The following is a 14,165-nucleotide window of genomic DNA, read 5'->3' as shown; positions in this document are numbered from 1 at the left end:
TTAACATGGTCATTAGGTCGACATGAGTTTTTTTATTTTTGGGGTGTCGTTTTCATCACATATCGACCTAGTGACCATGTCAACCTATACACCATGTTGACCTAATGCATATCGACCAATCGTGGTCGACCTAATGACTAAGTGTGGTAGACCTACAGACCAGATACCCTGGAGAGGAAGACCATGTGGGAAGCACCTTTAAATCTAACTACCTACAATCAGTGGCTTTGAAAAGGCGCTGTTTAGTAAATATGCTGCTTGTAGTGTTGGTTTGTATAACAACATCAGCTAACATATGTAGGGAATAGCCAAACTAAAATATTTTAGAATATATTTTTAAAAATGAAAACATGTAAAGTTGTTAAAATTAGTCCAGCTTAAGTCCACAACTTTACTTTGTCAATATTTGCTTATAGATGCCCCAATATGTCATGCACCATAATGTAAACCAGGCAGGGCCGGTTCTAGGGCTGTTTGCGACCCGGGCGGGAAATAGGGGCGTGGCTTCATACATGGGGCGTGGTCAGTTACGCCTCCTGTACAGTAGTAGCACCGCTGAAATGCTGTACGGTGCGCGATGACGTCATCGCGCACCGCACTGTAAAGGTCCTTTCCACGAAGGGAGACTAGATGCTACACGTCTAGTTCCCTTCACAGCGGGCAGCGGCAGCGGGACAGAGCGGGCAGCGGGGGGCACAGCAGCAGCGGATCTTGCCATGGTGCGGCGCCCTCCGAATGGCGCCGGCGCCCTCCGGAAGGCGGCGCCCCGGGCAAAAGTCCTGCTTGTCCGTGGCAGGATCCGCTACCGAAACCAGGCATCACCCAAATGATCACATAACAATTCATTAGTAATTTTTTATAAAATTAATGTTTAGTAACAATAAAGGCCACTAAAAGTTGTGATTGAGCTTTACAGACAGAAGTACCAAACCAATGATTTTAGCCAGTGTTGGAAAACTCTTCTCAAACTCCCTGATCACTCAACTCATGGTATTGCTGCTTCATTTGTAATACATATTAAAATTTGCAGAGTTATTATAATACCTCAAAAAAAATCCTAGCTATCAGTAATATTTTATACATGTATAACTAGTAATAACATATAACAAATGCTAACCTAATAACTGGGGAACTGAAACCCAAAATAAAAAAAACAGGCTAAAAAAAAAGAAAGGAAGCATAAATGGATAAATAATTATTTTTGACAAAATATATTTAAATTAACATAAATAAAATCAATTTATTACATATTGAATAAAATCAATATATGGCTTCAAATCAGAATATAATATAAATATAGAACATATACCCATATGTGCTAAAGAAATATATAGAAAAAAGGATTGCCAGGGGAATTAAAACACAATGCAGGTACACAAAAATAATTTGTATAAAAAAAACAGTCCTAATTACATGGATGGTGTAATGGTTAGCATTACTGCCTCACAGCACTAAGGTCATGGGTTCTATCCCCACCATAGCCCTAACTGTGTGGAGTTTGTATATTCTCCCCGTACTTGCGTGGGTTTCCCCCAGGCACTCCGGTTTCCTCCCACAATCCCAAAATATACTGGTAGGTTATTCGGCTACAAACTATGTTAACCCTAGCATTAATGTATGTGTGTGAATACAGTGCCGTAACTAGGTATTTTGGCGCTGTGTGCAAGAAATGGCATTGGCACCCCAATCCCTACGCAAGACAGGAGCAGGTGCGCAAAAAAGGCGTGGCTTCATGGGGCGTGGCCACAAAATAATGCCAATTCATACTACGGTGCATAGTAGTCTCCATTATTCAAATTACGCTGCACAGTAGCGCCACTACACCGGGTAGAGCCCCTTTTTACAAATTAAGGCAGAAGGCATGCCTTTTTACACATTACGGCAGACAGCGTCCCCCTTTTTACACATTACGGCAGACAGCGTCCCCCTTTTTACACATTACGGCAGACAGTCCCCCTTATTACACATTACGGCAGACAGAGTCCCCCTTAGTACACATTACGGCAGACGGCATCCCCTTTTTTACACATTACGGCAAACAACGTCCCCCTTATTACACATTACGACAGACAGCGTCCCCCTTTGTACACATTACGGCAGACAGTCCCCCTTATTACATATTACGGCAGACGGCATCCCCTTTTTGTACACATTATTGCAGACAGCGTCCCCCTTTTTACACATTACGACAGCCAGTCTCCCTTTTTACACATTGCGGCAGACAGCGTCCCCTTTTTGTACACATTATGGCAGACAGCGTTCCCCTTTTTACACATTACGGCAGCCAGTCCCCGTTTTTACACATTGCGGCAGCCAGTCCCCCTTTTTACACATTGCGGCAGCCAGTCCCCCTTTTTACACATTGCGGCAGACAGACACCAGAGAGAGAGAGAGAGAGAGAGAGAGAAAGATAGAGAGAGAGACAGAAGGGAAGAGAGAAAGAGAGAGAGAAAGAGAGAGAGAGCTATATACTTACCATCTCTCAGGCTCCTCATGCTGGCAGAGATCCCGGGCAGCCGCAGTGGAGAAGGTGGAGGAGGGAGGGGGACTTGAGCCGCAGAAGCGCTATGTCATTGGTAGCGGCGCCACTGCAGCACTCCCCTCTCCTTCCGTATTGGCTGGCCGCTGCTGAGAATGCTGGGATGAAGGAACCGCATCCCAGCATTCACAGCAGCGCCGGGCAGCCAATACAGAAGGAGAGGGGAGTGCTGCAGCGGCGCCGCTATCAATGAAATAGCGCTGCTGCGGCTCAAGTCCCCCTCCCTCCTCCTCCTTCTCTGCCTCCGGCGCTGCTCTCCCTCCAGCGCGGCGCACGGCACCCAGCAGAGGCGGCATGTAATGAGTCAATTTGACTCATTACATGCCGCTCGCCGCGCGCCCTCAGTGTAACTGCGCTGTGTGCCAGGCACACCTGGCACATAGGTAGTTACGGCGCTGTGTGAATATGTTGCAGGGAATATAGATTGTAAGCTCCACTGGGGCAGGGACTGATGTGAATGCCCAAATATTTTTTGTAAGGGACTGTGGAATATGTGTGCACTATATAAATAACTGGTAATATATAAATAATAACTCCCACAATCAGACAGTAGACCAGTTGTTCCCAAACGTTTTTGAATTACTGCACCCTTGAGTATCAGAATTGTTTTCACAGCATCCCTAGGCCAAATGTTTCTTATTGAAACCACCAGCACTGATTTTGCCTATTACACTGACAATATATAATTTGAATTGGTCCTGGACTACCAGTCCAGGGCACCCCTGCAAGTGTCCAAGGCATCCCAGTGTGCCACGGCACACAATTTGAAAACCACTGCAGTAGGCTAATAATGACTCATTGGACTATCAATGTATCAGATTACTTCTGAACAGTTGATACAAAGTGACAATCTGTCTGAAGACTTAAAGGTGGTACTCACGGAGCAATCCTAAAATCTAAGCAATCTGACTAGATTGCTTAGATTTTAAGCATGATCTTTCCGTGTGTACCCCCCACAGCGATAGCGAAGTGCGGGCCCGCGCGTTGCTATCACCGGTGCTAGATTGGCCTGCATGCAGGCTCAATCTAGCGGGTCGCTCATTTCATGTCTCCCCCACACGCTCAGCACACATCGCGCTGTGCTGAGTGCAGAGCCGGATTAAGGGGGGTCCGCTGGGGGTAAGTACCCCTGGGCCCCATGCTGTGAGAGGGCCCCCCGCCACCCACTGCAGATCGGATCTCTATTGCCGATCTGCGGCGCTGCGCTAACCTATGACAGCTATCATGCAGCCGCCGGCGCTGCAGAGATGTACAGGGCAGCCGAGCCGAACGAAGGCTCAGCTGTCCAATGCAGGGGCGGAACTACTGGCGGGGCAGGCAGTGCATTGCACTGGGGCCCCGCCGCACTCAGGGGCCCACAGCCGCCGGCCGGCATTTAGAACATGTCAATCTGCGGTCTCCTTTCCCTCCCTGCTGCGGTGCCTGCTCCTCCGGTCCCCCCTCCCCCCCCTATGTGTTGGAGGGACACGAGCGCATCGCGCGTCTCTCCTGTGTCCCTCCTGGCTCTCCCCCAGCTGTCTAAGGAAGCATGTGCCGTTCGTGAGCTCTGATTGGCTCACGAACGGCACTTCCTTCATTAGACCGGCCGGGGGGAGAGCCAGGAGGGACACAGGAGAGACGCGCGATGCGCTCGTGTCCCTCCAACACATAGAGGGGGGAGGGGGGGCCGGGGGAGCAGGCACTGCGGCATATAGCTGGCACTGGGGGGGACAGATCTGGCACTGGGGACATATACCTGGCACTGGGGGGACAGATCTGGCACTGGGGACATATACCTGGCACTGGGGGGACAGATCTGGCACTGGGGACATATACCTTGCACTGGGGGGGGCATATACCCGGCACTGAGGGCATGTACCTGGCACTGGGGGGGCATATACCCGGCACTGGGGGGGGGGCATGTACCTGGCACTGGGGGCATGTACCTGGCACTGGGGGCATATACCTGGCACTGGGGGGGAATATCTGGCACTGGGGGCATATACCTGGCACTGGGAGCATATAACTGGCACTGGGGGGGCATGTACCTGGCACTGGGGGCATATACCTGGCACTGGGGGCATATACCTGGCACTGGGGGGGAATATCTGGCACTGTGGGAGAATATCTGGCACTGGGGGGGCATATACCCGGCACTGGGGGCATATACCTGGCACTGGGGGGGGGAAGCAGGCACTGGGGGGGCATATACCTGGCACTGGGGGCATATAACTGGCACTGGGGGCATGTACCTGGCACTGGGGGCATATACCTGGCACTGGGGGCATATACCTGGCACTGGGGGGGAATATCTGGCACTGTGGGAGAATATCTGGCACTGGGTGCATATACCTGGCACTGTGGGGGAATATCTGGCACTGGGAGCATATGTGGCACTGGGAGCACGGCCCTAGCAACAAGCACTACCCACTAGCAACGAGCATGACACCCAGTGCATGAAACCCCTGGCAACGAGCATGACATCCTGGCACCGTGCATGGAACCAAGTGCATGAAACCCCTGGCAACAAGCAGGTAATTTAAAAGTAATTGGAAGCCTTACTGTAGAACTTAATGTGTAATGGGCATTACGGTGTGTGGCATAATGTATCACGGACATTGCGGTGTGTGTCATAATGTGTCAGGCATTACGGTGTGTTGTATACTATGTCACGGGCATTGTGGTATGTGGTATAATGTCTCAGGTGGTGTGTGTCATACTGTGTCACAGACATTGTATGTGCTATAATGTATCAGGGGCATTGCAGTGTGTAGCATAATGTATAACGGGCATTGCGATTCCAGGCCTAATGTGTCACACGCATTACGGTGTGTGGAATAATGTGTCACAGGCATTACGGTGTGTGGCATAATGTGTCGGGGGCATTACGGTGTGTGGCATAATGTGTCGGGGGCATTACAGTGTGTGGCATAATGTGTAGGGGGCATTACGGTGTGTGCATATTGTGTCATGTGCATTATTGTCAGTGATCGCAAAAACGCGCTATGGCGCGTATTTTACCCAGAAACAGCCGCCCAGGACTCACATTTAGAAGATGAGCGGGTCCCACAGGACGCGCTCATCTGAATATGTGTTTGCATGTGTTAAGCCTGTCAGCGGAATGCAGGAGGTGACTGGCTGTTTCCTCGGCCAATCACCTCCTGTAGTCTCCATCCAATCACAGCCTGCAGCATCTCCCGCTTTGAATCCTGCTCCCCGCCAGCACATGAATCTGTGCTGCAGGGCTGACAGACTGGCCCCGCTCATCCGGCTCCACTGCCGCTCTGCCGCCAGCACCCTCCTCTGCGACTGGGAGTACAGCTCCGGATCTGCCCGCCGCCACCCCCCTACCCGGGACCCGCTCAACGCCCCACCGAGACCCGACAACTACCTTCCAGCAGGAGCCGGCCGGGCTGCGCAGCTCCCGCTGTAGGTAAGCAGTAGACAGTGCTGCATCGCCCCGCTTCACCTGGAGTAGCTGGTGCAGATGCGGGATGTCCGGGGGCTGCAAGCTCCGTGTGTGCAATGTGAGGCCGCTCAGAGTGTCAGGGCCTCACTGACACCATTTTTCTGACAGCACAGTGCAGTGAGTGCACTGGCACAAGTAGCCAGCCTGCGCCGCAGCATGAAGGAGCTATCTGTGAAATCGCAAGCAGAGGCTGGCAAGAAGGAGCTCCTCCGATCGCTTCCCCTGACGGGCTGGCCACTGCTAAATATACCAGTAATCAGTACAACTGTGCAGTGACACTGACTTTCCCATTGCACCTGGGGCTCCACTACTTTGACACAGTTGGAACTGATTATCGGTATATTTAGCAGTGGCCAGCCCGTCAGGGGAAGCGATTGGACGAGCTCCTTCTTGCCAGAGAACAGCCTCTGCTTGCGATTTCACATAGAGCTCCTCCAGGCTGCGGCTACTACAGGCGCAGTCTGGCTACTTGTGCCAGTGCACTCACTGCACTGTGCTGTCAGAAAAAATGGTGAGTGTCAGTGAGTTGCTGCTGGGGGCGGAACCACTTGTGTCAAACGGCTCCTTCGTGCAACTGGAGGTGATAAGTGAGTGGTTACTGCAATGTGCCTCAGTGCTCTACCAGGCGCATTGTGTATAATAACGTGCTCTACCAGGCGCATTGTGTATAATAACGTGTTCTACCTGGCGCAATGTGTATGATAACGTGCTCTACCTGGCGCAATGTGTATGATAACGTGTTCTACCTGGCGCAATGTGTATGATAACGTGCTCTACCTAGTGCAATGTGTATAATAACGTGCTCTACCTAGTGCAATGTGTATAATAACGTGCTCTACCAGGCGCATTGTGTATAATAACGTGCTCTACCAGGCGCATTGTGTATAATAACGTGTTCTACCTAGTGCAATGTGTATAATAACGTGCTCTACCAGGCGCATTGTGTATAATAACGTGTTCTACCTAGTGCAATGTGTATAATAACGTGTTCTACCTGGCGCAATGTGTATGATAACGTGTTCTACCTGGCGCAATGTGTATGAAAATGTGCTCTACCAGGCGCATTGTGTATAATAACGTGTTCTACCTGGCGCATTGTGTATAATAACGTGTTCTACCTAGTGCAATGTGTATTATAACGTGCTCTACCTGGCGCATTGTGTATAATAACGTGTTCTACCTGGCGCAATGTGTATGAAAATGTGCTCTACCAGGCGCATTGTGTATAATAACGTGTTCTACCTGGCGCAATGTGGCTGATAACGTGCTCTACCATGCGCATTGTGTATAATAACGTGTTCTACCTGACGCAATGTGTATGATAACTTGCTCTACCTAGCGGCAATGTGTATGATAACTTGCTCTACCTAGCGGCAATGTGTATGATAACATGCTCTACCTGATGCAATGTGTATGATAACTTGCTCTACCTAGCGGCAATGTGTATGATAACATGCTCTGCCTGGCGCAATGTCTATGATAACATGCTCTACCTGGCGCAGTGTGTATAACGTGTTCTACCTGGTGCACTGTGTATGATAAAGTGCTCTACCTAGCGGCAATGTGTATGAAAACGTGCTCTACTTGGTGCAAAGTGCATGACGTGCTGTACCTGGTGCAAAGTGTATGACGTGCTGTACCTGGTGCAAAGTGCATGATGTGCTGTACCTGGTGCAAAGTGTATGACGTGCTGTACCTGGAGCAAAGTGTATGACGTGATCTACCTGGATCAGTGTGCATAGGAGGTTCTACCTGGTGCAATGTGTATAAGCGCCACTACTGTGTGGTGTAATGTGAATTGACACTATTATGTGGTCACGCCCCTTCCCTATGGGGAATCTGCCTGCCGCTATGTATAAAAATGGGGAATCTGCCTGCCGCTATGTATAAAAATGGGGAATCTGCCTGCCGCTATGTATAAAAATGGGGAATCTGCCTGCCGCTATGTATAAAAATGGGGAATCTGCCTGCCGCTATGTGTAAAAAGGTAGGATCTGCCTGCCGTAATGTGTAAAAAGGGCACGCTATCTGCCGTTATGTGTAAAAGTGTATGGTGTCTGCCGTAATGTGTAAAATGGGGACACTGTCTGCCGTAATGTAATGTGTAAAATGGGGACGCTGTCTGCCGTAATGTGTAAAAAGTGCACGCTGTCTGCCGCTATGTGTAACGAGGGCACGCTGTCTGCCGCTATGTGTAACGAGGGCACGCTGTCTGCCATTGTGTAAAAAGTGTATGCTGTCTGCCGCTATGTGTAACGAGGGCACGCTGTCTGCCGTTATGTGTAAAAAGTGCACGCTGTCTGCCGTTATGTGTAAAAAGGGGAATCTGTTCGCTGTAAGGAGTAAAAGGGTCTCTACCTGGTGTAGTGGTGCTACTGTGCGGCGTAATTTGAAGAATGGAGACTACTGTGCACCGTTTTATGAATTGGTATTATTTTGTGGACACACCCCTTCCCCACGAAGCCACGCCTACGGCGCGCACTGCCCGTGGGGGGGACTTGGATGGGATGGGGGGGGGGGCCAAAGCATTTTGTTGCACCTGGGCCCACCGCTTGCTTGTTCCGCCACTGGTCCAATGATAAGTGAAGCTGCAGCCTGCGGCTCCATGACTGGTTGGAGCGCAGGCTGCAGGGAAGAAGGAGGCGGGATCCCGGGCATGCGGCGCGGCAGGGGTGGAGGTGGTTGTACTCTGCAGATGAAAGAAAGTAAAGTGCTCTCCTTCATTCGTCGCAGCCGCCACTTGCTATCAGCACAGTAAGACAGGCTGCATTAACTTTTTGTTTATTACATGGAAATTTGAAGCTAATGTTCTGGGTTTTATATATACACATATATATATATATATATGTGTGTGTGTGTATATATATATATATATAATATATACACACACACACACACACACACACACACACATATATATATATATATATATATACTTCCAAAGACGGCCGGCACTCAAATCCAAAAGACCAACTTGCTCAGGTGCCAGTTAAAGCAATGCAATAGTACTCCAGACGACAACGGCACTCAGAGAACTTGAAAAGGTGAAGAAGTTTAATTCAGGTCATTAATGTTAACGTTTCGGGGTGGCAAACCCCGTCCTCAGAATGAACACAGTAATTAAAACAAGGAGACACACTTACCAATTTAAATAGGACCCCGCACCGCCAGAGCCGCCGTCCCTCACTTCCGCCCTCTCGCAGCCCTGCCAGAGTACATCCGCCGCGTCACTTCCGTGTTCACGGCCGATGGTTGCCGAGAGAACGTAACCATGCGTTCCACATCAAACGGCGCTGCGTTCCACAGCTACAAGCAGTACTCAATTAAAACAGGAGGGAGTCTGCGAGGGGAAAGAAAAGGGATCGGAGGCGCCAGCATGAAAAACAATACATATGCCAAGTCCCCACACATCCTGTGCAGGTTCAAGACAACATGTACACATAAATCAAGACAGAAAAATACAAACAGTGCAATTAGAGGGAGAAATATATAAATACCCACAACATACATATAAATATCCATCAGACATATGAAATTGATGCGTTATAGTATATACAACGTAACTTATATTAGGAGACCTTTGATACCTATTCCAGTGTCATAGCTATATCAGCGTGTTCCAATTAATCTTTTCATTAAGACCACCCGGAAAGATAGTGCCTAATCGGGTGATCCAACGTGCTTCTTTAGTAAGTAAAATTTTCGATCTATCCCCACCACGTAGTGACACGGGGACATGATCTATCATAAAGTACCGGAGGGATTCTAACGGATGGCCAGCCTGCTTAAAATGTTTGGCCACCGGTTGGTCAATCAATTTACCCTCAAGGGTTAATTTAATAGCTGACCTGTGGGCAGCCATTCTTTCGGAAAACTTGCGAATGGTTTGCCCCACATAAAACAATCCACAAGGGCATATGATAATGTAAACCACATGAGTGGTGGAACAAGTTAATACATATCTGATGTCATATTTTTTCTTTTCACAGTGGGGGTGTTGAAAGGCTTTACAGTTAAACATAAAGCTACATGTGGTACATCCGCTGCAGCGGTAGCATCCCGGAGCTTTATAGTGTACATTAGGAAGTTTAGGAGCTCCCATCCCAGTTATATCTGTTCTAACCACTCGATCCCTAATATTCCTCCCCCGTCTAAATGCCATCATCGGGGTGAATTGATGTAACCCTCTAAGATCTGGGTCAGTAGACACTATAGGCCATAGTGCCCGAGTGGCCCTTCTCATAATGGGATTGGAAGTGGAAAAGTCACAGGGGAAGGGGATTCTAGACCCCCGTTGCTTCCTCTCAGGATAGAGTAGCGTATGCCTAGGTAACAGCAACACCTCCTCCTTATTGGCCTGTAAGAGATTGTTATCATAACCACGGGCCAAAAATTTTGTGATCAAAGTATCAATTTCCCTATTAAGTACCAATGGATCACTAACAATGCGAGCAATATGCAACATCTGTGACCGAGGTAAGCCATTTTTTAAAGGTACAGGATGGTGACTAGTTGCTGTCAAAAAAGTGTTCCGATCCGTGGGTTTATGAAACACCTCAGTATTAAGGGCACCATTGTCAACCCTAATGGCAACATCAAGGAAATGCGTATAACTAGTGCTGCAAGAAAAAGTGAACTTAATAGGGGAATCCCTACCATTGATATCCGACATCAGTTTCCTAAAAAAGCTTTCACCACCCTTCCATAATAGAAAAATATCGTCGATATAGCGACAAAACAATAGAATATTATCACTAATATCCTGGTTATTAAAAAAACAGTATCATCTCCTGGACAAACATATATATGTTAGCGTACGAGGGGGCCACAGGTGACCCCATCGCACACCCCCTGAGTTGCAAAAAGAACTGTCCGTCAAACAAAAAATAGTTACGACGGAGAGTTAATTCCAACAACCTGAGAAACAACTCATGATCAAACTTGTCAGTCGGGAGATGGGAACTCAGAAATTCCTGCATCGCTGCCAAACCCTCAAAGTGAGGCTTCGTCTAAAAGAACATTTTCAAGATCGACGAGATGATCCTCTTATGATCCACCCTCCAGTAATGCCTCTCTAAAAGCCTTCCATAGACTACTGGATGAGTCCATCATTAAATTTACTGCCGCCCCGTCTAAAATTAAATTTAATCTTTCCAGGGATGAGTCCCAAGCTCTCACCTCGCTGGGATCTTATGATGATATAGTAATCAGGCCCGCCGACAAAGGCGGAGCCATTGTGATTCTAAACCTGGAATATTACAAGACGGAGATATACTCTCAACTGGCGGATGTAGAAGTATATTAAAGGTTGGCTATGGACCCAACACCTAAATATCAGAAGGAACTTGACTGCATTCTAAGAACGGCGGTACATAAGGCAAATTACCAGCTAAGATATCGGTTGCACTGACTGTTAAATATCCTAAAGTACCAGTGTTATACACACTGCCCAAACTACACAAAGATAGTTTAAAACCACCGGGCAGACCGATAATCTCTGCTCCTGATTCTCTGTACAGGTCCGTGGCACAGTTCCTAGACTCCATCTTGCAACCCTATCTCCCGCTTCAACCAACATTTCTAAAGGATACCACCTCGTTCCTGCTGAAATTACAGGACTTCAGACAACTTCCTGAGGGGACGTTACTGTGTTGTTTAGATGTCTGCAGTCTGTATACTGTTATTCCTCACTTTGAGGGTTTGGCAGCGATGCAGGAATTTCTGAGTTCCCATCTCCCGACTGACAAGTTTGATCATGAGTTGTTTCTCAGGTTGTTGGAATTAACTCTCCGTCGTAACTATTTTTTGTTTGACGGACAGTTCTTTTTGCAACTCAGGGGGTGTGCGATGGGGTCACCTGTGGCCCCCTCGTACGCTAAAATATATATGTTTGTCCAGGAGATGATACTGTTTTTTAATAACCAGGATATTAGTGATAATATTCTATTGTTTTGTCGCTATATCGACGATATTTTTCTATTATGGAAGGGTGGTGAAAGCTCTTTTAGGAAACTGATGTCGGATATCAATGGTAGGGATTCCCCTATTAAGTTCACTTTTTCTTGCAGCACTAGTTATGCGCATTTCCTTGATGTTGCCATTAGGGTTGACAATGGTGCCCTTAATACTGAGGTGTTTCATAAACCCACGATCGGAACACTTTTTGACAGCAACCAGTCACCATCCTGTACCTTTAAAAAATGGCTTACCTCGGTCACAGATGTTGCGTATTGCTCGCATTGTTAGTGATCCATTGGTACTTAATAGGGAAATTGATACTTTGATCACAAAATTTTTGGCCCGTGGTTATGATAACAATCTCTTACAGGCCAATAAGGAGGAGGTGTTGCTGTTACCTAGGCATACGCTACTCTATCCTGAGAGGAAGCAACGGGGGTCTAGAATCCCCTTCCCCTGTGACTTTTCCACTTCCAATCCCATTATGAGAAGGGCCACTCGGGCACTATGGCCTATAGTGTCTACTGACCCAGATCTTAGAGGGTTACATCAATTCACCCCGATGATGGCATTTAGACGGGGGAGGAATATTAGGGATCGAGTGGTTAGAACAGATATAACTGGGATGGGAGCTCCTAAACTTCCTAATGTACACTATAAAGCTCCGGGATGCTACCGCTGCAGCGGATGTACCACATGTAGCTTTATGTTTAACTGTAAAGCCTTTCAACACCCCCACTGTGAAAAGAAAAAATATGACATCAGATATGTATTAACTTGTTCCACCACTCATGTGGTTTACATTATCATATGCCCTTGTGGATTGTTTTATGTGGGGCAAACCATTCGCAAGTTTTCCGAAAGAATGGCTGCCCACAGGTCAGCTATTAAATTAACCCTTGAAGGTAAATTGATTGACCAACCGGTGGCCAAACATTTTAAGCAGGCTGGCCATCCGTTAGAATCCCTCCGGTACTTTATGATAGATCATGTCCCCGTGTCACTACGTGGTGGGGATAGATCGAAAATTTTACTTACTAAAGAAGCACGTTGGATCACCCGATTAGGCACTATCTTTCCGGGTGGTCTTAATGAAAAGATTAATTGGAACACGCTGATATAGCTATGACACTGGAATAGGTATCAAAGGTCTCCTAATATAAGTTACGTTGTATATACTATAACGCATCAATTTCATATGTCTGATGGATATTTATATGTATGTTGTGGGTATTTATATATTTCTCCCTCTAATTGCACTGTTTGTATTTTTCTGTCTTGATTTATGTGTACATGTTGTCTTGAACCTGCACAGGATGTGTGGGGACTTGGCATATGTATTGTTTTTCATGCTGGCGCCTCCGATCCCTTTTCTTTCCCCTCGCAGACTCCCTCCTGTTTTAATTGAGTACTGCTTGTAGCTGTGGAACGCAGCGCCGTTTGATGTGGAACGCATGGTTACGTTCCCTTGGCAACCATCGGCCGTGAACACGGAAGTGACGCGGCGGATGTACTCTGGCAGGGCTGTGAGAGGGCGGAAGTGAGGGACGGCGGCTCTGGCGGTGCGGGGTCCTATTTAAATTGGTAAGTGTGTCTCCTTGTTTTAATTACTGTGTTCATTCTGAGGACGGGGTTTGCCACCCCGAAACGTTAACGTTAATGACCTGAATTAAACTTCTTCACCTTTTCAAGTTCTCTGAGTGCTGTTGTCGTCTGGAGTACTATATATATATATATATATATATATATATATATATATATAAAATCTATATGCACCAACATTTCGGGGCTCGCATGCCCCTTCTTCTAGGTGACACCTGCCCTGAAACGTCTTTGAACTTTTACATGTATTCATCATAAACCTGCCTTTCACAAGTCTCCAGAGTGCCGCATTGGGGGATCCGCTATTATATACACCCTGTACTGAGGGTACCGTAGCACCCATGTGATCAAGTGCCAGTCTGAGTGGTCTTTGTTGTATATATATATATATATATATATATATATATAGATATAGATATATAAAATTAATTTAATTTTAGACCTTAGGGCCCCCATGTTTTAAGTACCCCGGGCCCTCCGAAGCCTTAATCCGGCTCTGGCTGAGTGGGGGGAGATATGTGTGCTGAGCGGTTCGCTGAGCAGACACATCTCTCCCCACATCTGCCCGTGAATACAGGCTGAGGAAGATAGATGTATTTAGCTTAAGCAGTGTCAGCC

Source organism: Pseudophryne corroboree, chromosome 8 (genome assembly GCF_028390025.1).
Source record: "Pseudophryne corroboree isolate aPseCor3 chromosome 8, aPseCor3.hap2, whole genome shotgun sequence".
Taxonomy (NCBI): Eukaryota; Metazoa; Chordata; class Amphibia; order Anura; family Myobatrachidae; genus Pseudophryne; species Pseudophryne corroboree.
This window is presented reverse-complemented; position numbering follows the sequence as displayed.